Raw genomic sequence first — 26,703 nt, 5'->3', positions numbered from 1 at the left:
TTGAGTGATCGCCGATCACGATCAGTTTTGTCAGACCACATTTCTTCCTCAAAGATGATGGTTCCCCACTATCCTTCCAGTTTTCAGTTATGCTTTGGACAGTTCTTAACCCAATTTTAGTAGTTTCCGCAATCTCTTTAGATTTTTTTTCTCTACTTGATGCATGCCAATGATTTGACCCTTCTCAAACAGACATCTTTTCCACAGCCACAGGATGTGTCTTAGGACATGGTTGTTTAAGAAGTGAGAAGCTACTTATTGCATCAGTCGGGGTTAAATAACTTGTTACAAGCTGAAAGATCATTACCCATGCAAAAATTATCCAATAGGAGGCTCTTACCTATTTGGTTAGTTAAAGCCAGGTGGCGACTTTTTTTTGGCCAGGCAGTATATATATATATATATATATATATATATATATATATATATATATATATATATATATATATATATATATATATATATATATATATATATGCATTTTGTTTTGTGTATGTGTGTGTATATATATATATATATATATATATATATATATATATACACACACATACACAAAACAAAATGCAAAATGTCCTTTTCATTCAAAACAAAATAGTTGAATAAAACAAAGTTTCTAAGTGAGCACTCTGTTATTTTTTGTTGTTGTGTCATAGATGTGACAAGAATCCTGCTTGCAGCTTGATATGACAATTTCAGTGCATTATTTTTTGTTGTTCTCTGAATTTTGAGGAAATGTCTCTTCAAAATTCCTATTAATGTCGTTTCAAATTGGAAATCTTCATCACAGCTATCGTCTCCTGGCATATTAAGCACGTGGGTCTTGTGCTGGTTGGAGGGAGAATGAATGCATATTTTTCAGACCATTCTTCTTCGAATTTCCACTGTCCACTTTTCTTTTAGCAGTGAACTTGGAATACAGCATTTTCATGCAATCTTGGCTCCCACAGCCATCAAAATGTCAACATGCGAACTGCTCAAAAAAACAAAAGTGAAAGTTAAAAATTGCGCTCGCAGCAGTGAGTGGTCCAGTAACACGTTGTCTGTGTATCGTTGGCACAGAGACACGTCCCGGTATACACGTGCCGACCCCACCAAAACACACGGTGAAGGAATAATAGTTCGGGGGCCACAAATAGGCAGCCGGCGGGCCAGATGCGGCCCAGGGGCCGCCTACTAAGGACCACTGGTGTAGAGGAAGAGACGTTAATCCCTGTTGATGGATTCAAACCTGCACATAATCCTCCATATTGTAAGGGCGAGTAGCCACAACTATGAGAGTAGTATCCTGTCACATAAACACACAACAATCAGATGATAAGAGCACATGAATATGAAAGGAAAGGATGAAAATGTCAAACAGGAGAAAAGCAACAGCGGTGAAAGTGGAAGTTAATTCTAGGAGATGGAGCTAAAGCCATATATTAGCCTTTCTAGTGGAAGGGTGAGTGAGCAGTGACAGGCGATGAATAGGAATCACAATAATTGTGCAATTGTGTTAGTACATATGAACTGAGAGATGCACTCGGAGCAAGGATGAGTAATAGGAGGAAGAAAGAGGTGGCTGGTGACTGTGTCAGAGGTTTAGTTATACAAACACTAATCTAAGGCAAAGCTGCGTCAAGGGCAACCAAAATCTTATGGTAGCATACGGCAGCAAGATGGGTTCATCCAAATTCATACAAAGCAAAAGCTATAGATCTTAGTGTTTTTGACTGCTTACCTGATAAAACAAGCAATTTGGATAAATCACCTTGTGCCCGTGGAATTTGTGACATTTTACAGACACTATCCACTTTGAGCCATTTTACTATTTTTTTATACAGGCTAAAATGTGATGCAGAAAATTGCTGCCCTTTTGTCATCATCTTAAGAGAGAGACACAGAGAGAAGAGAGTGCTGAGATGAAACACTTTATTTCTAGTGGAGTTGTTGGAATAACCAGCAAACAGGAGGTCAAAGGAGCTGCAGCGCAATGAATTATTTTGAATGCAGCTCATTTTCTGCATCAAGAGGCATTTTCAAATTAGGGTGTAGAGGAAGACTTCAGGCAGAGTAGTTTGCAAGATGGTAAGTTGTTTTCAAATGCAAACAAAAGGTCGGAGGAGAGGGCAGGTTTTTAATAAAAGTACCCGTGTCGACATCGATCATAACTTCACAAACAGGAACTGTCCACTCAGAGATATGGGGAAAAAATGAAAAGGGGAAGGAAACAACATAAAGTGCCATTGTTGTGTGAAAGAGATAAAACACAGCAAATGATTTAGGCAGCAGAAAAGAGATAGACAGGAGTGTGTGTGTGTGTGTGTGTGTATGTGTGTGTGTGTGTGTGTGTGTGTGTGTGTGTGTGTGTGTGTGTGTGTGTGTGTGTGTGTGTGTGTGTGTGTGTTGAGGTGGAGGGTGTGTAGAAGGAATTTGATGAGGGGATCAAATAAATAGCTGGAGAGAAAATTTCTGGTCAGCTGCTGTCATGAGATGCGGTCTAAAAGGGATTATAGGAAGTTTGACAACAAAGTGTGCATTAAGGCGTGTAGGAAACGAACACAGGCACTTAATTGGGCAGACAGACAGCAAGCAAGGCAGAGAGATACACATATTCATCTTAAATATACATTCACACACACACACATGCTCATAGCACCCTAGTATGCAGCAAATGCTGCTGTTCAAGCCTTTTTTCTCCATTCATTTAAAACATAAAAACATTAAGCTGACATCCAGCTGACTTTTCAGTAAAAGACACTGACAGGGGCTGTGAAAACACTAAGCACATTAATTTAGAAAACTAAACATCTAACTTAAAGGCGATGCAGCAGCATATTAAGTATCAGTCACACAAGCACATTACTTTCTTACCTTGAAGAAATACATCTAGTCTAAAGATTCTTGAATATAGTGACTCAGACACTCCATCAATCTATGAATAAAAAAACAATGGATTCTTAATAATGAAAGGAGGACAAGGTGTTCTTTGTGATTTGAAGTGATCAATAGTATTCTCCTTCGGCCGACTGATAAAAGCAAAGACAATTCATTCTATCAAGTGATTGCTGCTTGTTGTGACACCATTTATTTCTTTCTTTTTTGTCCCACGTGTTCCCCCTCTTCATATCATCCCTCCTGCTGTCCAACAGCATTCTGCCCCCCCCCCCTCTAGAGTTCAAGTACCCCAGGACCCCCAACTGTCTCATAAATAATAATAATAATAATAATAATAATAATGATAATAATAATAATAATAATAATAATAATAATAATAATAATAATAATAATAATAATAATAATAATAATAATAACCTGGCAACAGTAGAACAGTGGAAAATCAGTGTGTCTGTACAGTGATACCTACTGTATCAGCAGATCCATTAAAGACTTTTTTCTAACTTTTGCTTTCTTTTTGGGAGCAAAGACATGCAGTGCTCCTGAACTGCCCTGCCCACCTCAGTTACTGTTGCTAGGTCAAACTAGCTTGGCAGTAAGAAACATGGCGATGCTAGCTGCAGCAGTGTTAGAAAGTTTCTGGGGATGTGTTAATGAAGGTTCTCAGTCATCCAGGCCGTTGTAGTTCTAAGTGCTATAGTTCTGAAGAACTCAAGAAGCCTCTTGGATGAGGGGTAGAAAGGTCTTCAGGATACTGAAACAAGTCCAGTTGCCCCGGACATAGCACTTAGAATTTCTGGGCATTGATACAGATTTAAAAATTCAACAGTTACATTATTGTTATGAGCATGGCAAAACAATGCACATTGAGGCCAAGTCATTCTGAGCACAAGGAAAAAGAGAAGCCCAACATACTGCCGTAAGGGTCGAGGATGGTGTGATGATCCGTCAACATTGCTCTTGCACTGCTGGCTATGTCCCCTTTTCACCATCATGAAGTCCAGAAATTCCTTTATGCAATTAATAAAGTACCCTAAGTATTTACATGTAAACATACCTAGCCAGCAACTACGAGTACTACCATTTTCCGTGAGGGTCTTGGCATTAGTGCACTGGGACTGCACATTGTAATGTTGCCCTTCAACAAACAAGAGGTCTGAAACAAGCTTCTGATCCAATGATTGAACATTGGGGTCTGTGTTCTGGTTTGACTGAGTTATTCCACATAATTGCATTCTCCAGAAATACAATCTGAAGTAGAAATGTTCAAATGAAACACTGAAGCCACTCAATGCTATCTAATAAAAGAACATGTGTTATGTCTGTGTCTAAATGACCCGGTCAGTCCTCTTGCTTATCAGGTGATCAGTTTGTTATTGCAGTCAAATGACATTCCAGCAGGATACTGCAGACATCCTCCCTTTGGACTTCTTCCCTCATAACTCCCCATTTCTGTCTGAACCCATCCTCTTCATCATACTGATTAACCAGCCTGTCTTTGTCTCTTATGTTCTTCCATTTTTCTCCTTATTTGTGAACATCTTCCCTCCATCTTCCCCAGCCACACATTCTGGCAGAGCAGTGCAGGGTTCTTAGATGTTATACGCACTTATATAAGACTGCAGCTCAAACTGACTCATGCATACTGTACAACTTCTAGTGTGCAACTCATGTGCAACAGCTGATTTGATTATAGACACTAAAGCAACAACCGAACAGTTATAATTCTATCCTTTCAAGAACGAGGCCAGAAGGCTTAGGTTCATAATGTATGATTAATATCTGTGGCAGACATTTTTTAACAGTGATTCAATGTCTGTGCAATATGAAATTGCCTTTCTATATAATAGTTTCATTGGTACTTTGCCTGCCTTTTTCAGAGTTTCACCGGAACTAATACATAATTAGACATAATATATAAGACAACATGCAGTTCCAGGTATTGGAGAAGGGAAACATTGCTGTTGCCATATGTCTCCTTTCCATAGGAATTACTTGTATAGTGTTTATTTCTATATAGTGTACTGACTTGTACTTGCTATTTAGGTGTGATTAAATGATACATCTTGTTACTCAGTCTGTTTGTTTTCAATTATTAAAAATACTTCCAAACAGACAGGAAGTTGAATTTCACTTATTTAAACTGCCCAGTTGTCTACAAATTTATCTGAGAGAGAACATGAAAATACAACTCTGAAATTATGCTCGTAGAACAGTTACATCCTTCGCTGGAGTTAATGATTGGCTATGAGTCATAATCATGACTATCGATACTACCACCTAAAGAGCAGTTTTCCTGTTTCTCATCCAACCTGGCAGCACACAGAATTCAAAGGTTCCACCAACGCTGTGGTGCCAGACACCACCTGCCAGCCTGCCAAGTCCGACCCACTTTCTCCATGGATTAGACTTGTTCTGCCACGTTCCCCAAATGCTCAATCAGACTGAGATCAGGGGAATTTGGAGGCCTGATTGACAACTTGAAGACATCATATTCATCAAGCCATAAGGGAAGTGCAGTTGCAATGATATTACTTGGTCTGCAATGGTGTGTCGTGTCAAAAGATGTCCAGATGAATGCTAGCAGAGCATTCCGTTGTCACAAGATGATCAGTTATTCATTTTACCTTTTAGACTTTTAATGCTGTGGCTGATCTGTGTATGTCCAAGATTACCACTTAATTGGGAACTAACAGGGAAATAAAGTTTAGGAGGAACTCTGTGTCTGCTTGATCTAAAGTCCCATTCAGAGCTACCTCAAATTAGTGCCAAAATAAACCAGAGTCTGCCCTTTTTCATCCTTTGCAAAGGCATTAGCGTAGAGTAGTGTTGTATCTAAAACACACATACTGTATAGATCACCAGATAGCATCTGGGATCAGTATCATACTGCACGTACAACTGTTGTGGCCAAGACTGAGCATTGAAATGAGAACAGGAGAGAGATTGTCTTATTGAAAAAGTCAGTTCAGAGAATGTGGGCTATCTGTTGCATAATATGCTGCAGTAAAATCTGAAAATGGTTCACTTGAGGCAAGGCTTAAAGACACGCTCACAAAAACAGAAAAAAATTGAAGTTATGGTGTAGTTACTGTCAGACAGGCTTGTTAGGCGACTGAAGTGGTGAAGTCTTTGTATAAGCTCTAACAAAATACACATGAAATGATACTAAGCAATAAATTAGTAAAGAGACACATCAAGAAAAGTGTATGCAAGTACATCTACACATTTATGTCATTTTATGTTAATTCCAGCGCTTTAGTGAATATTTGATGATAAGCTGTGTTAGAAGTCAGGAGTTTGCTGCCTGAGTGCAGCAGCAAGTGGGAGATCAAGTGAACACAGTAAGAAGGAATAATCATTCTGAACGCAGCTCACATCCACACAGATCATGACATGGCACGCATTAATGATTCAGAGGCAGAGGGATGAAAAGAGTAAAGGAGAAAGATGCCAGGTGGGAGGGAAAGGAGGAGACAATGATGGGGTGAAAAGAGAAACTGGGGTATAGATGGAGAGAGTGGAGACAAGCAAGAGAACGAAGAATAAGCAGAGGGTGAACGGCTGATGGGGAATAAAGTAGCAGAGGAAAAGAGGAAGCCTCAGAGAATTTTTTTTTTCGTCTTCTTAGCTCAGAGCCATTTTGGATGGCTGTGCTATATTTTAGGAAACCGTGACAAGACAGAATGTGAGAGCAGAGAAAATGCAGTTTGACATTACCAGCTCCGGCATTTAACACATAATCTCCAATAGTTTCTGCTGCTGTGCCTTTTTTCTTTTCTTTTTTTTTTTTTTTTAAGGAATTTTGAGCAATTGTGGTCATTTCTACTGTACGAGTGCTGAAATCACTCAAAGCAGATGACTGCTCAATAGTAAAGTAAACTGAGGTGTGCCTACAGACAGAAAGACAGACAGACAGATAGATAGACAGATTGATTGATTGATTGATTGATTGATTGATTGATTGATTGATTGATTGATTGATTGATTGATTGATTGATTGATTGATAAACTAGCGCGCATATCAAGCTCAGATTTATCAAATGCAGCTTGAAAATAATCCAGTGGAAAAGGCTGAACCACACTGGCATACAGACAAGATGGCAAGGGCCTGCTGCCAGCCCTGTCAACCCGATTACACACACACACACTACACTTACACACATAGACACAGACAAACACACACACTTCTGATGTTTTTCCTAGTCTAGAGGGCACACAAGCACACACACTGGCACAGCATCAAGGTGGCATGGCAAGGCACCGCTAGTGGCCTTGTCAACTCAAGTAACCTCCCACAGGAAACACACAGACACACAGCCCCAAAAGCGCAAATCATATGCAAGACAGAGAAAGGAAGGGGGCCAAGTAAATTTTTAGGAAAAGATAGAGAGGAAGTAAAAGAGGAGGAGTAAAGGAGACAAGAGAGACAGAGACAATAAAGTGTGAGGCTGAACAAAAGCAAAGGACTGCAAAAAGATTGGTAGAGTGAGCAATAAAGCAACAGATGGACAAAGAGAGGAATCAGGAGAGAAAGAAAGACAAGAAAGAGATTGGTGGAGTGAGCAACAGAGAGCCATAGTGAGAGAGAGAGAGAGAGAGATAGAGAGAGAGAGAGAGAGAGAGAGAGAGAGAGAGAGAGAGAGAGAGAGAGATATGGTGGACCAAAAAGACCATCTGCTATCATTGGGAGACTCCAGGCAAACCTTTGTATGATGCTGCGTATGTGTGCATGTGTGGGTGGGTGAATCAGTGTCTCACTGTCTCTGCATGTGCATGTGTGGGTGTACTGTGTGCTAACAATCATATGTTTGTCACTGTCTCTCTATGAGACTCAACAGAAACCATGAATCCAGGCAGGCTCTTGACATTAGGGCTGCTCAAATACGGCAAAAATCTTAATCATGATTATTCTGGTCAATACTGAGATCAGGAGTATTTAAAACGATTAATCACCGACTTTGGGAGCACTTTGCATTTATTAAAATTGTTTTATTATCAGTGGATTTCCTTGAATACATACATCATAATTATATTACAATAATGTTAAACAAAATGTATAGATGTATTTAACATATGATGTGTTATACTGTCATCTTATTTGGCACAGATAGTGCTGTTTCTAGTCCAAGAAACAATGCTGTAACAGCAAGGATAAATAAGCATCAAAAATGGAAGAAAAGGGAAAGGAAATGTTGTAACGGTAAGGTATACATTAGATTTATAACACAAGGAAATAAGACAGCATCACTGCGAAACAGAGGGTGGCACAGTAATGATAAACTTGTTCACATAATTGTTGAAAAAGAAAATCGTAATTCAAAATGAAATTTAATTAATCATCCAGCCCTACGTGACATACATCAATACTTGTATGATCAAAATTTCCATTTGCTTCTCTCTAAACTATTAGACTGTCTGACCTTGATAATAATGAGTCTGACCTGTCTGACCCAATCTGTTTATTCTGACTGGCCCGAAACATCCCTTTCTGAACAGTATTTTATTGAAGGCCAGTAAATGGTCTCATAATGTCTGATATGGTGCATGGAAGAGTAGTACCCAAAACCTTCCTCACCCTCTCTGTATTTATCATTGGTGAGACTGTGAGACTAACACTTTTCATCCGACAACTTGTTTGAAAATCACCTGTACTTTGATTGATTCTATGACATTTGTTTGAGAACCAGAAATGACAGGAGAACTTAATTGCTTTACAACACAATGAAGGAACAGAGTGCTTTCCTCAAGGCACAAGCAGTGCTACAGTTTGTAAATGGCAGATGGCTGCATGAGTGCAAGATGTTGATGCGATGAGACGCCTCCTAAATAAAGCCAAAGATAAAAGCAAATAGACATACATTCATGAGACAAGCCAAAAGAATGCAACACAGGTTGTGGAAATATCTCCACTAACAACAGAACATTACACTTGTTTTTATTTTACATTAGTTTTTGTCTCACTTCAATCTGTGATGTTTTTGTTGGAGAACAGATTATTGCTGGCATTCCAGGTATGCTGCTGCCTATTACTGGCTTCCCTAGACCCAATAACAAAACATGTTAGAGGTACTATTCTGGGAAGAATGTAACTTCAATAAAAAATGTATCCAGATTTATGTTCACTTTGTCAGACTGCAACAATAAAGCAAGAGATGACTTCAAACTGAACAGAAATAAATGGAAACCAATTGATGCCTGCAACAGTATTAAATTTGTGATTTGGAAAAAATGTTGACACATGCAAAACTATTGGTATGGTTCCTTAATTTAAAGGAGAAGACAAGGAGAATTTAATGATAGATATAACCTTCATGCTGATGAGCTAAAAGGCTTTGAGGTGCAAACAACCTTACTGTTCTAATGCTGTTACTGTTACTAATAATTCTAGTTCTAATGCTATGAAGATGCCTCAGAAATGGCTGACTGTATGTTACTGGAGAAAAGAGCAATGTCATCAGAGTAAATTGCTGTTTTTTGTAATGATCATTGATGATCACAGTGATATGTTTATATCTTAAAGCATCTAGCAACTGTAGGTCCCATCCCTACATTTAAACATCATTACTTCTTTAAATATTCCCTGGTCAGTAATAGGAACACTGAACTATGACCTTCCCCATGAGGGGTCATTGATTTTAACCAGTGGACTTTAATTGCCACAGTCATTACTTAACCACACGCCAGGTAGATATCACACCTCCATGCTCATTGAATATAATCAATACAGTATAATCAGAAATAGTCAACGTTGTCAAGTTGCATACTTGTAGTTGGTAGCAGTTCACCGTGGGCTGCATCCACTCAAACACTCGAGGTCCCTGAAGAGCTCATAAACTATATTGACCACAGTCATTACTGAACATCTGAACATTGCAACAGAAATGCACAGCTAACATGCTCCTGTTTAAAACAGTCAAATGTCAGTATATGAATTCAGCACTTTGACTATCTGAAGTCAGTCTGCAGGTCCAACTGACCAACTTACCAATAAAAAACAAAAGCTTCTTAAGCTTTAATGTGCAGTCATGTTCTAAAAATAGGTACCCAAAGTTCTCACATTAATGATACGGACAAGACCTTTAGAGTGCTAGATTGCTCTGTAAGCTCCATTGATCTGGCTTTATTGGCTATTGATTAGCAGTGCTGCACCCACACATCTGAATTGTTGAAGAAGCCATAATGGCTTACGCAGGAGGATCTTAAGTCATTCCCAGGGGAACAACTTAAGGGAGACTTTATCAATAAGGAATGCTGTCTAACCAGCGATTAAGAAGTCACTGTTGACTATCAGACTGGTTTTTGTCCCCTGAAAAAGGTGCCTTATAATGTGCTTTTTGACACCACTGAACGACAAAATAAGAAGCTGGATTGGAGGTTTTTTCATTTCCAAAAGCACACTGCAGTTCAAAACATCATCGTCATCAAAACATTTTAAATTGCCTGCCTGCCTCCCTCTGTTATCAAATTCAGCATGTAGTTTCTCAGTGTATTAGAACCAAAATGAGCACAGGCTTTTTTTTCTGATGGGTACCCACTTGGGGACAAAGGTATTAGCATGATTTAAAGTGTGCGGGTCTCGGGAGAGGATTAATTTACTCAATTCCATTCCCTAGGCTGAAAAAAGAGAAAGTTTTAAGCGCTCCAGTTCAAATGTAGAATGAGATTAAATTCCTTGTGATGGTGACTTATTTGGTTTTTGTTATTTCTTTCTATGATATGACATAGCAAGGGGCACTTTTCCAAAGAGGAAAATAAAGTAAAATTCTCTTGATCTGACTTGAGTCAAGGAATTTGTGTTAATGTCTGAGGTCTGTAACACAATACAGTATTAGAACATTAACATAACCAAAATACTGGTTGAATTTGTGGTCATGGGAGGTTTATTACCAGATTACAGGAGGTATGTTGTTTTCATTGGTTATTCTCTAAAGACTCAAGAAAAAAAATAATTGATTTGAAAGGAGTTGCAGATCAAAACAGCAGAGTAAGTCCACAACTAGCACTACAGTGCAAGTCATCGTGAGTGATCATAAGTCACATTTCAACCTAGACCATTTAGGACCAGGTATGGATACTCCTGCAACTAATTCATCTGATGCTTATGCACAAATTTGAAAAATAATAAAAGAAAAAACAAAACAAAACACTAAGAACACAGTCAGAATTGAGCACAGTTTAACTGATAAGATTAAACTTTGTAAAAAACAATAGTGTATGTTACATGATCAGTTAACTGCCATTGTTAAAGCCTGGAGGGATGCCTGTTGTTTTTAAAGCAAAACTATTTGACTACAAAGACATTATGGTGAAAGTTATTTCAATACATAACTTAATGGGCTCATAAAATAATAGGACTGACTAACTAGTGTTTCTGGTGTAGACTACTGAAAGTAGCAAGATTTAAGTGACTAGTCAAATAACCATTAATTCGTCTCAGGAGCAATTATTCGAGAAAATAAAAGGTCATGTCAGCTTGTTTTCGTCAGTGTTTCCACCATGGGCTAAAGACGTGTGAAGAAAATTTCTGTTTTTACACATCATGAACAATAACAAACAGATTTGCTGCTGCAAATGTTTTAAAACTGTGGCAGAAGTAAAATGCTGCAGATACTTGAGCAGTAAGAAATCTTCAGCGCTGGATATCTCAATCAAGAAGTTGCTTTTATGTTGGAAAGTTACCCCATATCAGAGACTCTTTGGTCACCAGACATCCCAATTGCTACTCTAAATGTTGGCTATGTACGTTTCAACAAAGCACTGACAGTGTTAAGGCTTGACTTTTTTCATGTTGCAATTTTACTTTTCGGATGAATTTTAAATGTTATCTTGTTACAACACTGTGCTAAAGCTCTTGTTAGGTTCAAACACAAAAATCACTTGGTTAGTGCTAGGAAGACATTATTTTTGGCTTAAAATACCTGTTTTCATCACCACAAATATGGCTAATTAAAACACTATGGTTGGACATTGTCCCAAGCTCCTTAACAAAATCCAGTTGTGTCAGGCTTGCATTTGGTAAAACACAGTCTCAAACTGCAGTTGTTTGCTTGGAAGCCTCCTCAACTGTAACGCTAAGCACTCTGTAACCAAAATATATTCATGGTGTTGATGCTATTGTCATGGATATTTTCAAAAAATTAGAGGGTTAAGGCAAAAAGGATCAAAACTACAAAAATCTTGAGACAGAGAGAAAAAATAGGCATTATGAAACATCAGCGTTAAGAAAGCAAAAGCAAAACAGAGGCCATCTTACAGAACAAAAACACCAACAACAATATAAAACTAGTCAATCAAGTATATTCAATCAATTATGTGACATACACACTGCAGAATACCTCTAACCCTTGATTTCTTAAATGCACTGTAAATGCTGCAAACAAAGGCATAAATTCTCAAACCATAGAAACACTGTTGAGTATTAACTGCACTTAAGTAAATGAACAGCTGACAGACTGTAGAAAAACTTTTTTCACCCAAGATTGCACTTTAACACACCAAAGAGACACATCTAGGTCCCACGTGATGGTTACAACACTCCTTGTTTAGAGATTAAATCAGGTGCCGACAGGTTAAGAATTGTGCCTTTTAGAAGTGATTTTGCTGTCAGAGAAAAGTAGATATTACAGAGGAGCTGCAAAATACACAAATATAAGTGTTCATTTAGAGACCAAGATGTCTTTTAGTACAGAAGGTCAGAAGCACTAATGCTGTATCTGACACCAGGTGAAATGACAGGTCAATTGAGCAATTGTCACTTTTGAATAATGTACAACATTATTGATTCTTGTCAGAGTCAGCTTCACAGTGTAAGGAATCCGTTTTTGATCAAATACACTTCCGGACTGCGGAAAAGTCTGTAAGCAAATGATCTAAGTCTTAAGGAAAATATGGGTGCTTCATCAAGTTGTGCCTCTTTATCTGTTGGCTAAATCATAATCTAATATAATTTGTTAGCATTACATTTAGTTTTAGGCTTATGTGACATTCCATAATGGCCCAATTTATCTCTAGTCCATCAGTCTAGTCTGATGTGCTTTCACTGCTTCCCACACCAATGTAGGAGAGAACTGTAGAAGCACTGATGTGCATTTTAAATCATAAACAATGTATACTCTTAACCACAGGGGGAAATTATTTTTGCAAGGCCACAATTTGATCTCCATCTAGACAATTCCTAAGCATAAACTGAGTCATGCCAACATAGAAAAGATTTAATTCCCAACTGATGCAGAAATAGTAACTTTAAGTTTGTATATAAGGACCTCATAAATTCTACTCAAAACTTGAGCTGAAAAAATCATGTAGTCTTGAACAGTAGTCTCCATACTTGAGAATGACATCAGACCTAGGTCAATGCAAAAATCATTACTAACATGGACTGATCTCTTGGAATTACAAGAAGGCCAGCTTCTGTCTAATTCATCATCTGGCACCTGATTAAAATCTCCACTAGCGACTATGGGGCAGTTGTCAACATCTGCCACTTCCTGCAGTCTGTACTCCAAATTCAGTAAAGAAAGATGAATCATCTATATGAGGTGCACTGTATATTACCCAGGATTAAAGGAAATCCCTGAATATCAGGACAAATAATTAACAATCTGCTGCAGGGATCTTTAAATAGTTTATAAACCTTGAATATTGCAAGTGCCAATGTACCAAGATGACAACACCGTATTACGAGAATATGAAGAAACAAAAACGTGACTTTCCATGTCATGCCAAATTCAGAGACATCATTAACAGTGAGGGTGGTCTAGATATACCACATCTAATGTTTTTGAGCTGACCTCTTGGCAAGCAACAACCCCTCCACAAGACTTTTCCTATCAAAGTTCAGCGAATCTCCATCTTCCTGGCCTTGTGTTACCTTAAACTAGTTTACAAAAAGAGAATGAATAGAAAGAATAAGAAAGAATAGAGAAAGATTTCAAGTCAGTAATACGTATCCTGTGCGGTTACAGGGAGGAAGTAAAAAGCATTTCTTCTCCATGAGGATTTCCAGAACAGCAGGATAACCCACAGAACACCGGATTCCCCATTTGTGAAGATCGATGTTGCACTCTTTAAACTTTTGATGCTTCATCTCCATGGCCTCCTTAAATATATGTATATATGATGCTCTTTCAGGAGAAGCACCGTCTTTTCTGTGGCTGCATCCATGTCAAACAACATAGAACTCAAGAAAAGAGGTAATTATAGATCTTGGAGTGAGCTCTTCTCCCATCTAAGTCCAACCATGTGCACCTATGGAAACTACAGTGCGTTGCCTCCTAGCAGGGCCTCTGGGAATCCCCTGAAGCACAAGTTGTTCCTTAGCTTCTCTCCAGCTCAACCAGTTTGGCTCATCCAGGATCCAGCCCATCCAGGATTCACTTTTAGCATCTTCAGCACTATGTTCCAGAAAACTGTTACCTCAAACATTTAGATCAGCAGAAAGAAGGAAAGAGAAAAGCCCTTTGAGAGAGAAAAGGAATGAAACCTGAAAGACCCTGAAAATAACACAGTCAGATCAAACAGTTGATGGCGAGTCCTTTTTCTTTTGTCTAGTAAAATAGAAACTTTATGTTTTATCACCACAATCTGTCCTGGAATGTCAGTACCTTTGACTTCTCTGAATTTTTCATCCTTCCATGTGATATATGCATTCCCAGGGGATTGAGCTCTATCTTATTCAAAGAAGGAAACAACTGAGCCAACAAGCTGTGAGCCAGACGAATCAACCACCCTCCTCAGCAAAAAAAATGTGTATTCAAACCACAAGATTCAGCTTTTCATCATAGAAACCACCAACGATTCTCACTTAATTTCTGCTTAAATGTGAACATGTGGGTGATGTTCACTTATTCCAACTTGTCCATGTTGCCTGTAGCCAGACAGAGATTTCAACAGAGAAAGATGAGGTATTATTAACTTGACAATGATAATCATGTTTTCACACACCTCATTCACACACAAATACAGTACAGATGTTAAGCTATGGATGCAAAATCTCATCTTATCTTTCTGTTTTTCCACTCAACATATTGCTCTCCCGGTCTCTTTCACTCTCACTCTCTCCTGATCAGCCTGTAGGTCTACAAATTCACTCGTCTGCGTTTAACCTATTGAAATAAAATAGAGCACACACACAGATGCACCACATACATTTTAATCTTGTTTCACAACATTGGCATGCCAGTGATAAGGTAGCGAGGCATAACATTCAGAACTCTGACACACAGTGTCTTGGTAACGCCTCTGCAACGTTTAAAGCAGCATTCGCAAACCCTCATACATATGCATTCTCTGATTACCACTTCTGCTTTAGGTAAACATGCAGCCCCACAGTCAGAGACTGACACACTGCAGATGCAGATACACTCATCCATACACAAAAAACCTTGATGAAAAGAGAAGAAGCCAGGCATACACCTTTGCACATGCATTTTTAAATGTTGTTGAAAAGCTGCTTCTGTAAAAAGATAAGTTGCCTAAATGCTGCACGACTCAGTGTAGTGAATCATAGTGATAAATGTTGTCTGATGAAGCATAAATTTGGTCCTCCACGAAAGAATGCCTAAACAAATTAATAAATAAATCAATAATTAATGGTCCTGGTACAGGAAATATGTCTTGTCAACATTTAACAAGTGATAAATCTCTAGAACACCCAACTGACAAGAACACCTTTCTCCTTTGCCCTCCAGCCTCTGAACTCAATATTGATTAAGGTCTAACATCATCAAGGATGTTCAAATCTGCTAAATATATTTCATAGGAGACACAGTAAGTTTGGAGTAAGACATAACTGTGCAGACATCTTCCACAAAAAAACTTCAATAAAATATTTTGAAAATAAATAATATAATTTCAGAAAATCTTACTTTGCCAGTGTCATCAGATTTATACAGCTGGCACCTTTAACCTAACTTTATGATTTTGTATAAGCTGGGTTTAATACTAACTACAAATTGGTTATTATTCACCTACTTCTTTGCCACTTTAGATCTATGGCACACTGTTTATGCAACTGTTTTTCTTAACTCAACAGAAATATAAAAGCAACACCTTTGTTTTTACTCCAAATATTCACAAGTTAAAATAAAACCTCTTAGACTTTGTGCACACAAAAACATATTTCTTCAAAATTTTGAGGACAAATTTGTTAAAATATGTTAGTAAGCGCTTCTCTTTTGCCAAAGTAATCCATCCACCTGACAGGTGTGGCATATCACGATTTAACAACATTCCATTAACGGGCAACGGCGCTGGTGAATATTCCTGCAGTCAGCAGACCTATTGCATGCCCCTTCAAAAGATGCAACTGTGCCTGGCACAGTGATAAACCTGCACCTTGTAGAGTGGCCTTTTATTGTGGCCAGTGCTAAGCACACCTGTACACTAATCATGCTGTATAATCAGCATCCTGACACGCAGCAACTGTCAGGTGGATGGGATAATTTAGCGATAGGAGAGATCTTTACTAATGTGGATTTCAACAAATGTGTCCTCTAATTTTGGTAGAGTGATGGTGTGCACAGAGCAGGCTCAAATCTCAAATTTCAACTTGTAAGAAGTGGGAGAAAAAACACAATTGTTATGTTTATAATTTGTTTTGTTTATAATTTAAAAAGAACAACATGCATTATGTTCACATCTTACTTTTATACACACACTAGAACATGAATGAACCTGACTGAATCTGCTACTTGCAATCACTCTGTTACTCTTACATCCCAGCTGTCTGCAAGTGAGGGAAGCAAAGAAGTGGTTGCAGGGGTACAAACTTTACTGCTACTGCTTCATGCTCATCTGCACACAATCTTTTCAATTTTAAAGTTTTGCAAAGCCACACACACATATATAAACAAAGATATAATCTTCGACACACACAACTGCACCTAACTGCGCAAACATACAAACAAATAAAGCCACCTTCTGTTTCCCATACACACAAAGAGCCTAACCTCCATTCATATGCAGACAGAAACCACCATCATCCCCCGCTGTTATTTTCGGGTAAGTTTACAGGGCTCATAAACAGGTTTTATATAGTCAATATGGCTGACTGCGTCTGGTACACTGTGTCCTCTACTCACAACTCCAGATTGTCAATATGACAGTAAAAATCTCTGTAAACACCCTCTCCTCATACCAATCTGAATCAAGTTTAACTGCTGACTACACTTTAGGAGTTTCTTTCCAAGGTTAGGGTTGGCAATGACAGATAAACAAGCTAAGTCTTTAAAAATGCAGGAGATTATTTTTAGAATAATCCATGTTTGGTTTTAGGCATTCATGTTGTGATTTTTTTGACTAAAAGATATTAAATATTAAATAAATATAAAGATCACCACCCTTATCCTTTAATGCATACTAACTTCATCTCTCTTTCTCCTCCCAGACTTCATCTTAAACAATAGTCCTGAATAGGAACTTTTAACTTATAATTGCCTCAGCTGCCCCTTCCAGATACTACAGACCAAGACCCACACAAACACTAACACACGCGCAGCTCCCCATGCTGGTCTTTGAGTGGTCCCTAAGGAGAATCGAATGTTAGCAGATAATTCGTTTCCAACCTTCACAATTCTACTGTTCCTTCCCTCCCATTCCCATCTCTCTGGTAGTCTGGCAGTTTTAGCCTCCTTCTTATATCTTAGGCTGCATTTTATAGCAGATACGCTAATTGTATGCATTGGGGGTTTGTACATGTGTAAACAGAGACATAAAACATCACTTTACCACAGTTTACGGCTGTATAAGCCCACAGGTTATTCAGTTTTACAACTTTAACAGTATTTACCTGCTTTGGCATTAGAACTCATCCAACATTAATGCTAATAAAGGAGAGCGACTTCAGGAAAAGAGAGTGAGAGCCTTGACGGTCCATCTGTTCTGCCCCTGTAGCCCTGGCCCAGTTTCTGCACTGTCTTAACAGCATGATGGTGGGAAAGGGAGCTTCAGCAGAGCTACGGTTCATTTTCAGTCCTTCAGACCCAAAAAAGTGCATTGCGTTAAACTGATACCAAAATACAAAGATGTCAGCAAACTCAGGTGCATGTATAATTGAACACACACACACAAAACCAGGAGTTACTCATCGGTACCATCAATTACTCAGTCACCTGCTACAGCAGGCAAAAGTGTCTGGCTTGCACCTCTAAATATGGCATCTAGCTTCAAACATCCCATATGGGTCAGTTACCATGACAACCACTGCATGCCTGTCCAAGCAGCCTAATATTTACTCAGCAGATACATGTTTGCTGTCTGCCTCTGCAGTGGGCAGTGATACAGGCCAACCTGGTGTTTTCTATTTAACAGTCTCCATCTATAATATATGAACTAAATCCTCTCCTTCGCAGTATTCAGCTTGTGCAGCTGGTGTGACTGATTTTACATGTCAACTTTTTCTTTTCTTTTTCCATCATATTTTTAATCATCCTCACTCTGACATAGAGGTAAATATAAAAAAAAAGTTGTAGTAGACTGCAGCATACTGCATCTTAGCTGTTGTATGCCTCCTTAAAAATTAAACAAACTACTGTGTTATGGTGGGTCCAAGATGCCATTTTGGATCACAAAAACTGGTCAGTTGGCTGCTTGTGTGGTTCACTTCGAGATATCTACATTTATTTAGGTGATTATTACTTTGATTTTGATGTTCAGTGATTCAGATTTAATCATTGATTTATCTGTTCCTTGATTTAGATGATGGAACAAGGTAAGTATGCCACCTGAAGAGAATAATCCCATATTTAAAAATTAAACATGTAGGACCATCCCACCTATGTAAACACATTGTTACTGCGAGGAATATAATAACAGAATGATGGCCTGATAAAGTATGCTACAAATGTCTGGTGTTGTGGTGGGGCTGTTTTGGTGTTTACCTTTAAATCAGAACCCATCCTATAGGTACAATTTAAAGAACACTTCTATTGACTCTGCCATAAATCATGTGCATAAACACCGATGAATTTACATTTACAGAAGCTAACCTACTACATGTACACTACATATATGAGAAGGAAAAGACAAACATGTTTTTGTCACATTAGTGCTCAATTAAAAGTCAGTGAAGAAGGTATGAAGATAAAACTACAAAAATATGCCTGCATTTCAAAATGATAAGCATTTATATTTCATATGAGTTCATTCATGCATGCTTGCGCGCTCCCAGAACTCCCATTCCCCACGCTGGCTTACTTTCATTTTTAAAAATTGCAAATTTCCGTCTAATTTTCCTTCGGGTGCAGGTTGGGCGTTGGTAACAATATATAGCAGATTTGTGTTACTGTCAGAAAACGGGTCGGATTCTCTAGCTAATTATCAAACTAAATATCCAACATGCTAGTTAATGTCAAGGACAGCGGTGGAAGACGATGGTAAAATATGTCCTTTCTCTAACACTGGGTTTATTGATGCCAACGTTTTTACATGAAATCGGATTTTTTGTGAATATACAATAACAAACTAGATGTTTCTGACACTTTTCAACCCACCATAACAGTCAGTCATAGGCAACATTTTTGTCATTTTCTAACTAATTCATGGCTGCTTCGGAGCAACACACAGACCCACCATCTGTCACCGTGTGTGTGCGCGCGAGTGGACGAGCCTCCGAGGTCGTGAAGCACACTGCTCCAGGTTCGAAAACAGCTTCATATTATTATTTTTTTACTAATACAGCCCTGAATTAGCAGTACTGAAGTCATTAAAAGTAATGCAAACAAAAGAGACTGACTGAAACGTTGATATGCATTGGAAAGGCGGAAATATTTTTTTACATTCCATAATTACACTATGGCATGGCAAATTAGACTATGGCGGGCTGCCACAGTCTCGTCAATGTATGGGAAACACTGTACACACACCCAAGCAGACCACTACATAAGGCCTTCAATCATGTTCAAACCATTTGTGATGTCTAGACCGCGAAATGCAACAGGGAAGGCTGTTATCTGCTTCCCTCTCTGCCCTACTCCAACGCCCCCGCCACAACCCACCATGTCCCAAGTGTGTGTTGGCCTATTGGCGCCGTAGCATGAAGCAACTGAGGCGAGCAACACAGGCGCTCTGTGTCTAACATTAGCCCCTGTTGCCAGCTCACTCTCTCATTTGGGACAGCTCACCATGCTGGGCATTGTCTGTTTAGCCAAATGCGGCACACACACACTGTATACAGGGATTCACACATAGACTGCACAGCTAAATGCTGGCATAGTAGCACAGAAACAGGCAACAATGCACAAACAAGAGTAGGCAGGCAAAAATGAACTGACACATTCACAGTGTCTGTTGATATTGCTATACCTCAGGTTGGCCTCTAGGATATAGTATGGTTAACTGAGTTACTAAATGATTGAATGATTGAATAACTGAATGAATAAATCAGTAAATGAATTAATATATTCTGTCTTCATCATCTGTGACCAAGCAAACACTTAAGAGCATCTTTTGTCTACTCCCCAAATCATCTCATTGAATAATGCATGGCTTTTGATGGAGATGCTTGATCTGGTGATTCTAAATTATGAGTGATGCAGGGCTATTGAGCTTAATATGGGATTAGGTTTCATTGAATTAAACACAACTGTTGGGCCTCGGTTCAGGTGTGCACTCTACTGAGTGCCATTGTTGTTTTAAGTGTATTTCTATCCGTTCTAGATCCTTAATCAAATCTATGAAATGTTAAGCTTAAGTAGAGCTGCAACTAATCACTATTTGCATTAAGGAATGATGCAGATCATTTTCACAATCTATTTACTTTTTCATCTACAAAATACTTTTTTAAAAAGTGCTCACCTGATTTTACCAGAGCGAATTCAAATTCCCTCCTTTGTCTAACCAGCAGACCAAACCCAAAGACCTATTTACTATCATATATGACAAAGAAAGGCAGCAAATCCTAACATTTAAGAAGCTAGAACTACCATCAGTCTTTTTTAAGTCTTTTTTGATCGACTGATCATCTGATTGTCTAACTGTTGCAGCTCTGAGCCTAATATGACAGCAAGACATTTTGTCCAGTTCCATGAACTAAAAGAGATGCACTGAACACAAGCCCTGCTCTGATGAAACTGAATATTAAACCACTCAGCAACTGTGGCTGGAATTGTAATCCGAACTGTAAAGCGACTGAAATTGACATACTGATCCAGTAGATAAAAGACAATGTACAGAAACACAAGAGATACACAAGAGTAAGATCAAGGATCAGCGCTAAATTGCTATAGTTACAGTTGACTGTATTGGATTACTGTAGTCACCATCTCCATCAAAGACCTAATGTCATGGGAACCCAAGGATAAAAAACAGTACTGATGCATCACAGAGGAAATGCAGCGTGTGTGTGTGTGTGTGTGTGTGTGTGTGTGTGTGTGTGTGTGTGTGTGTGTGTGTGTGTGTGTGTGTGTGTGGGTGTGTGGGTGTGTGTAAATTCGAATGGATAGAAGCAGAAGGAGAGAGAGAAAGAGAGAGATATTGATAGATTGAATGAGAGAGAGGAAGAGGACAGAGAGAGAGGAGAGAGGGTAAGAAGAGGAACATCTAGTCATTAAGAAGAAGCTATACCAAGAAGCTTGAGGTCAATAGGCCAACACTTAGCTGCAAGTGTCAAGCAGTAGGCCATCACCACCTGCACCTTCACGGTAATTGTTCTGTGGTGTGTGTGTGTGTGTGTGTGTGTGTGTGTGTGTGTGTGTGTGTGTGTGTGTGTGTGTGGGTGTGTGTGTGTGTACATTGCAATTCATTCCTCCGCCATATGTTTTAAAGGGCTGCTGAGGATATTTAGCTAGTGCACATCCAGCAGTTGATAAACACATACTTCATAACCTCGATTGTGAAAGAAAGAGGACAAGGTGAGAGGGAGACATGGACAGGTAAGAGGGGAAGAAGGGTGAGAGAAGCAGGGATGGACAAAATGAAAGAGAGGGAGAGAACGTTTTGACGCTTTTAGAGCCCACATTTAAGTCCATCATATGACAACTATTGATTTTCCATTGACTCTAATGGACATTAGGATCCCTATATATTCATCGATAGCCATTAAACCATTAGCTACTCGACAACCTACACACACGCAGCATATAAACTTACCTCAATAAGGAGTGGAGTAACTTGAAACTTACTTTTAGTAAAAGGGAAAAAAAAGAAGATTTTATGATTGTCTATTGTGTGTGTGTGTGTGTGTGTGTGTGTGTGTGTGTGTGTGTGCGTGTGTGTGGGTGTATATCTCTGTAATTGAATATGTCTATATTGCATCTCTGTCAGTGTGTATGTATTATGAGTATGTTTGCAGCTACAAGGACAGCAAACGCAAATTCATTCTGTTCTTGTCAAGTGTAATAGAAGACATGGGGGAAAGACAACAGGATAATAGGATTATTATTCTCCACTAATCTCCATGAGTCAGCACTGCACAATTTGTGTATGTATGAGTGGTGTGTATCGGTCCTTGCTGTGTGTGTATCTATGTTTAACCAGTGTTTGTGTCTGTTTCTGTTCAAAACCCGCTGGTTTATTTAGTAATTATAATTTTGTTTCACCTTGAAATAACTGAAACAAAGAGAAAATAAATAATGATAGTGTTGTTTTGTGAATAATGAACACTTATAATAAGGTAATATGCATTTGTCAACAGGACACTGCAATGACTGACAATCGCATGGTCATTTTAATGAATGGGCGAATTCAGTCAAATTTTAAAAAACTGTGTGAGATTATATAGAGTTTTACAGTAGTTGTATGACATCTTTCCCAAGTATTTAGTTGTTACATTATTGATGAACTGGATGCTTCAAACAGTCCCTGTGCAAAATACATTATCAATTATGACTTTATTTATTCTATTGCTTGGCTTTGAGTTGTCAAAAATCAGTGCCCACTACATTCAACAAAATGACAGATCTCTTTAGGCTAAGGGACTACTGATATCTTAATGAAGAAGTACCATTTAGTTGAGGAAATAATATTTATGGCCAGGGAAACACTCAAGTCTAAACAAATTAGTCCTATTTTATCATGAAGAAACTCTAGCTAGGGGACTACTGAAGTCCTAATGAGATGCACTATTTCATCTCGAGAAGAACCAAGATTTATTTGACCAATGGACTGCTGAACACAAATTAGCACTACTGTGAGAAAACCCAGGTTTACTTTACCCAAGCGACTACTTACTTCCTGATTAATCAGTCTCAATTTAATTGGAAAGAGCCACACTGCCTATAATCTGAGGGACAATTGCACAAGGTCAAAAGAAGTTACTAATATTTGAGAGTGAGAAACAACTTGTGCTGGTGGAGAATGATATGTATGAGTCAGCATTTCAGAGTTGGCGTTAGAATGAGTCACAATGGATAATACTTTTATTAATAGAGCAGGTGTAGGAGGCGGCTGGTCACATACATATTCACACACATGCATATACAGTGATGCATACACGATTCAAAAATATCCAATTGCTAAATCACGCTCAGTGTTGTTAGTAATTCTGTATATTTCATATAACTCTGTACTTCTATGAATTCCCCTGCTGCATACAGAAGAGCACTGAGAGAACACTGCAGTGGCCATGATAACCTATCTAAACACTACACAGAGGATGAGAAGAGACAATGAAATTGATGTACAGATGTCATTCAAAGAAGTATGCAACAGAGCCAACAACCTGCCATGATGTGCATGACACCAACACCGAATGCTGCTTCTGCTTTTTGCTCAAGAACAAATTGACATTTAACCAGGACATACTGTACTTCACACTAATGGTCTATCATCAAGGTTGGAAAAAAACATGGCTATGGGATCTTTCGAGCAGTGATGAATAGAGCAGAAGGTAAGAAGCCAAGGGTTGTTCATGCCACTAGCCTGGAGAGGACATAGAGAGGACATATGTAATAGACCGCCCAGGAACTGTTAATTGTACCCCTTATAAAAGTCTGTGGACAAATTACATTTCATCCTTGTGGAGTTGGGCAAGGTACAGTTTGACATTTTCTACAATACTAATGCTGAAACACCAACTAAGGTGCAAGATCTACATACATGTGTTTTCACTAATATAAGGTCCTATTTGTAGGAGAAGTTCATTTTGAGTCTTACTTCCAACTCATCAAAAACACTTGGGATTGACCTGACTACAATCCCAAAGCGCCAGTGTTTCACTAGTTGGGAATGATACTCAAAAATCAACTTTTCTTAAATAGGACCTGTAACAACAAAAAAAAAATCCTTACAGGGCTCATCAATATAAATTGCCTGGGGCAAGTAAAATGCTACATCAGGCATTTAACAGCGACTCAGCTGAAAAGCAGTTGCTAGTTTTCAATTCTGGGTACAATGCTGTCAGCAGAGCAGAGAGGGTATTATTAAGATTTGTAGTTGGATGGTTCCATTTGGTTTTTAGATCCAAAGAATCTGAGACAGTCTGTGCTTTCCATCACTCACTCACTCACAGCTAACTAGTCTATTGTTGGGGAGAATGAAGAGGGTTTGTTATATGATTTTTCAATAGGAAAACCTTGTTCTGATTCATTAATTGAGGAAGTAGCTTTTGAATAACTTGCCTGACTGGGCACATGAACAAAAAAATCAAAGCAGCAAAAACTTTCTTGTAAATTGTTTTTTGAATTGTATGTGAGTATACTTAGAGTAACTTAAAACAGGAGTCAAACTGCCTAAATGTGTCCACATACTTGGCCAATAAAGCCAAGTCTGAATATGACATCATGGTATATCTGTGTAAAATCAGAAGAGGGCCCATTTAAATTTGATCAGCCAAATAATAACCGTGAATCAGACCACTCATTCACTACTAGCTTTTGGTATTCAACACTTTTTGATAGAAACTGCTATGGGCACTTTTCTGTTGGACACCCAGTCCTGCTACGTTCCCCTTTTGATGTTCATGAGAGTTCCCCAGAATATACATACACTTAACAAACCATACAAACATTAGATTTCTATCTGTGCCTTTCCTTCAGCAAATGAACAAATGTAGGACACACTCAGCAGCACATCAGTTTGCCTGTCTCTCTAGCTATTATTTGGGTATCTTGTCTATTATTCAGACCTTCTCGGTTTCATTCCTCAATCTCTCATCCTCTCTCACACTCTAGCTACAACCTCACTCACTGCTCTCTGCATTTCTCTCTCTCTCTCTCTCTCTCTCTCTCTCTCTCTCTCTCTCTCTCTCTCTCTCTCTCACACACACACACACACACACACACACACTCCATATCTCTTCGTCTTTTTTTCCTATCGCTCGCTCCCATTCTCTCTCTTGTGTGCTCGTCGTTATCTTCTGTAAAGTAGATAAGCATCGGTTTCCAGCAGCGGGCTGAGGGGGAGAATAATACACAACATGTTCATGAGAGGTGGAGGGTAGCAGCCAAAGTCAAGGTCGAACTGCGTGTGGTGTCAGTGCGTGTGTATATGTGCTAGTGTGTGGTTTGATTTACTACCCCATCTCCCCTGTCTTTATCTGTATCCTTATCCAAACCTTGGCACCATTTCCTCAGAGAGCAGACACAATATAAAGTGTTCGCACACTCTCACAAACACACACAAACACACACACACACACACTTGTCTCAGGCAGTGGTAGATCATGAGCTGGTGAATACAGGATGATGCAGAGCAGCCCGACTGACATGAATCACAGTCACTCTTTTCTTAGCTATTCCCTCTCGTTTATCTTCCTTCTTCCACTCCTGTCTTCCTGCTTATCACTGTCCTCCTCCTGTTCCCATCTTCCTCTTCTTCTGTCCTCCCCTTTACTATACTCTGCTTTCCTATTCCGTTATTCCACTCATTTCCACTCCCCAACCCTCTTCCTTATTCTTTCCTTTTGTTGTTTATCTTTATTCACTCTCCCCCATCTATATAGCTATTATGGTTCCTCTCGTCCTCAGTACTGACTAATAACTTCCTTTTACCCATTTAATAATTTTCCAAACACACTTTAATTAATTCAAAATAATCTTACACGCTGGATCATTTTACTAAATAACCAAGCAAATACATGGCACTATTATATAGGCCATCCTACAAGTTTATGTTGCCAACTTAACAGATGCATGCAACAGAATTGCATGCAATGTAGCAGAGTCCCTGCTCCATCAGTCTATCTTAGGGCTCTGGCTGCCACTTCCAGCCCCCGCTTCCTCTCTATCCACCATGCGACCTGATGTCAAAACTATAATATAATCCAAACCCTTATTTCTTCATTAGTTGTTTCACACTTATTTAAACAACATCTCCATATACAATTGCTCCATATACATATATATATACTCCATATACAACATTCTCCATTTGTTATCAGTGGCTCAATTTCAAATATTTCAGGAAGAAGTTTGAAGTAAAGTAATTGGTGTAACTAGTCTTACATAGACAAATTGCTGTTTGCACTTTTGTATAATCATGTTGAAAATGGAAATACAAAAAAATACATTTTTTGATTGCCAACAGTCACCCCACGATAACCTCAATGTCAGACCAGTGTCAGGTCTATCTGCTTATGGCCTTATGACGCCCCTGCCTTAAAGCATCTACACAACCTACATGACAACAGTATGCAAGTGACACAAAATCACTGTTATTGTTAAACAATAGAAATAATAATAATAAAAAATACATTTAGCTGCAATATTGACATTTTTTTAAAAAGTCTGCCTTTACTCACAACCGTCGCAAAGGTAAAACACACACATACACTCACACACAAGGAGGAACACTCACTCAGGCTATGTGACAGCCACTGCTTCAGTGGCATCAACCACAGATTAAGCACATATACCTGTTGTGTGCTAAGACAACCTGGAGACCACACAC

At 38.7% G+C, this 26,703-nt stretch overlaps 1 protein-coding gene and 1 long non-coding RNA gene across 7 annotated transcripts in view; both read right to left on the bottom strand.

Annotated features, from left to right (window-relative positions):
* The window catches only part of LOC119028631 (zeta-sarcoglycan), a 325,032-nt gene that overhangs the window by 216,106 nt on the left and 82,223 nt on the right, over window positions 1–26,703 (bottom strand). The gene's annotated exons all lie outside the window — the stretch shown is intronic.
* Window positions 7,849–9,833, bottom strand: LOC119028670. The gene is made up of 3 exons (XR_005077780.1): window positions 9,645–9,833; window positions 8,842–8,918; window positions 7,849–8,702 (listed from the first exon to the last, which is right to left on the bottom strand). It is a non-coding gene; the product is annotated as an uncharacterized LOC119028670 (long non-coding RNA).

The sequence above is a fragment of the Acanthopagrus latus genome, chromosome 1 (assembly GCF_904848185.1).
Source record: "Acanthopagrus latus isolate v.2019 chromosome 1, fAcaLat1.1, whole genome shotgun sequence".
NCBI classification, from domain to species: Eukaryota; Metazoa; Chordata; class Actinopteri; order Spariformes; family Sparidae; genus Acanthopagrus; species Acanthopagrus latus.
Note: the sequence above shows the minus strand (reverse complement) of the source record. Positions and strands in the feature narration are given on the sequence as shown.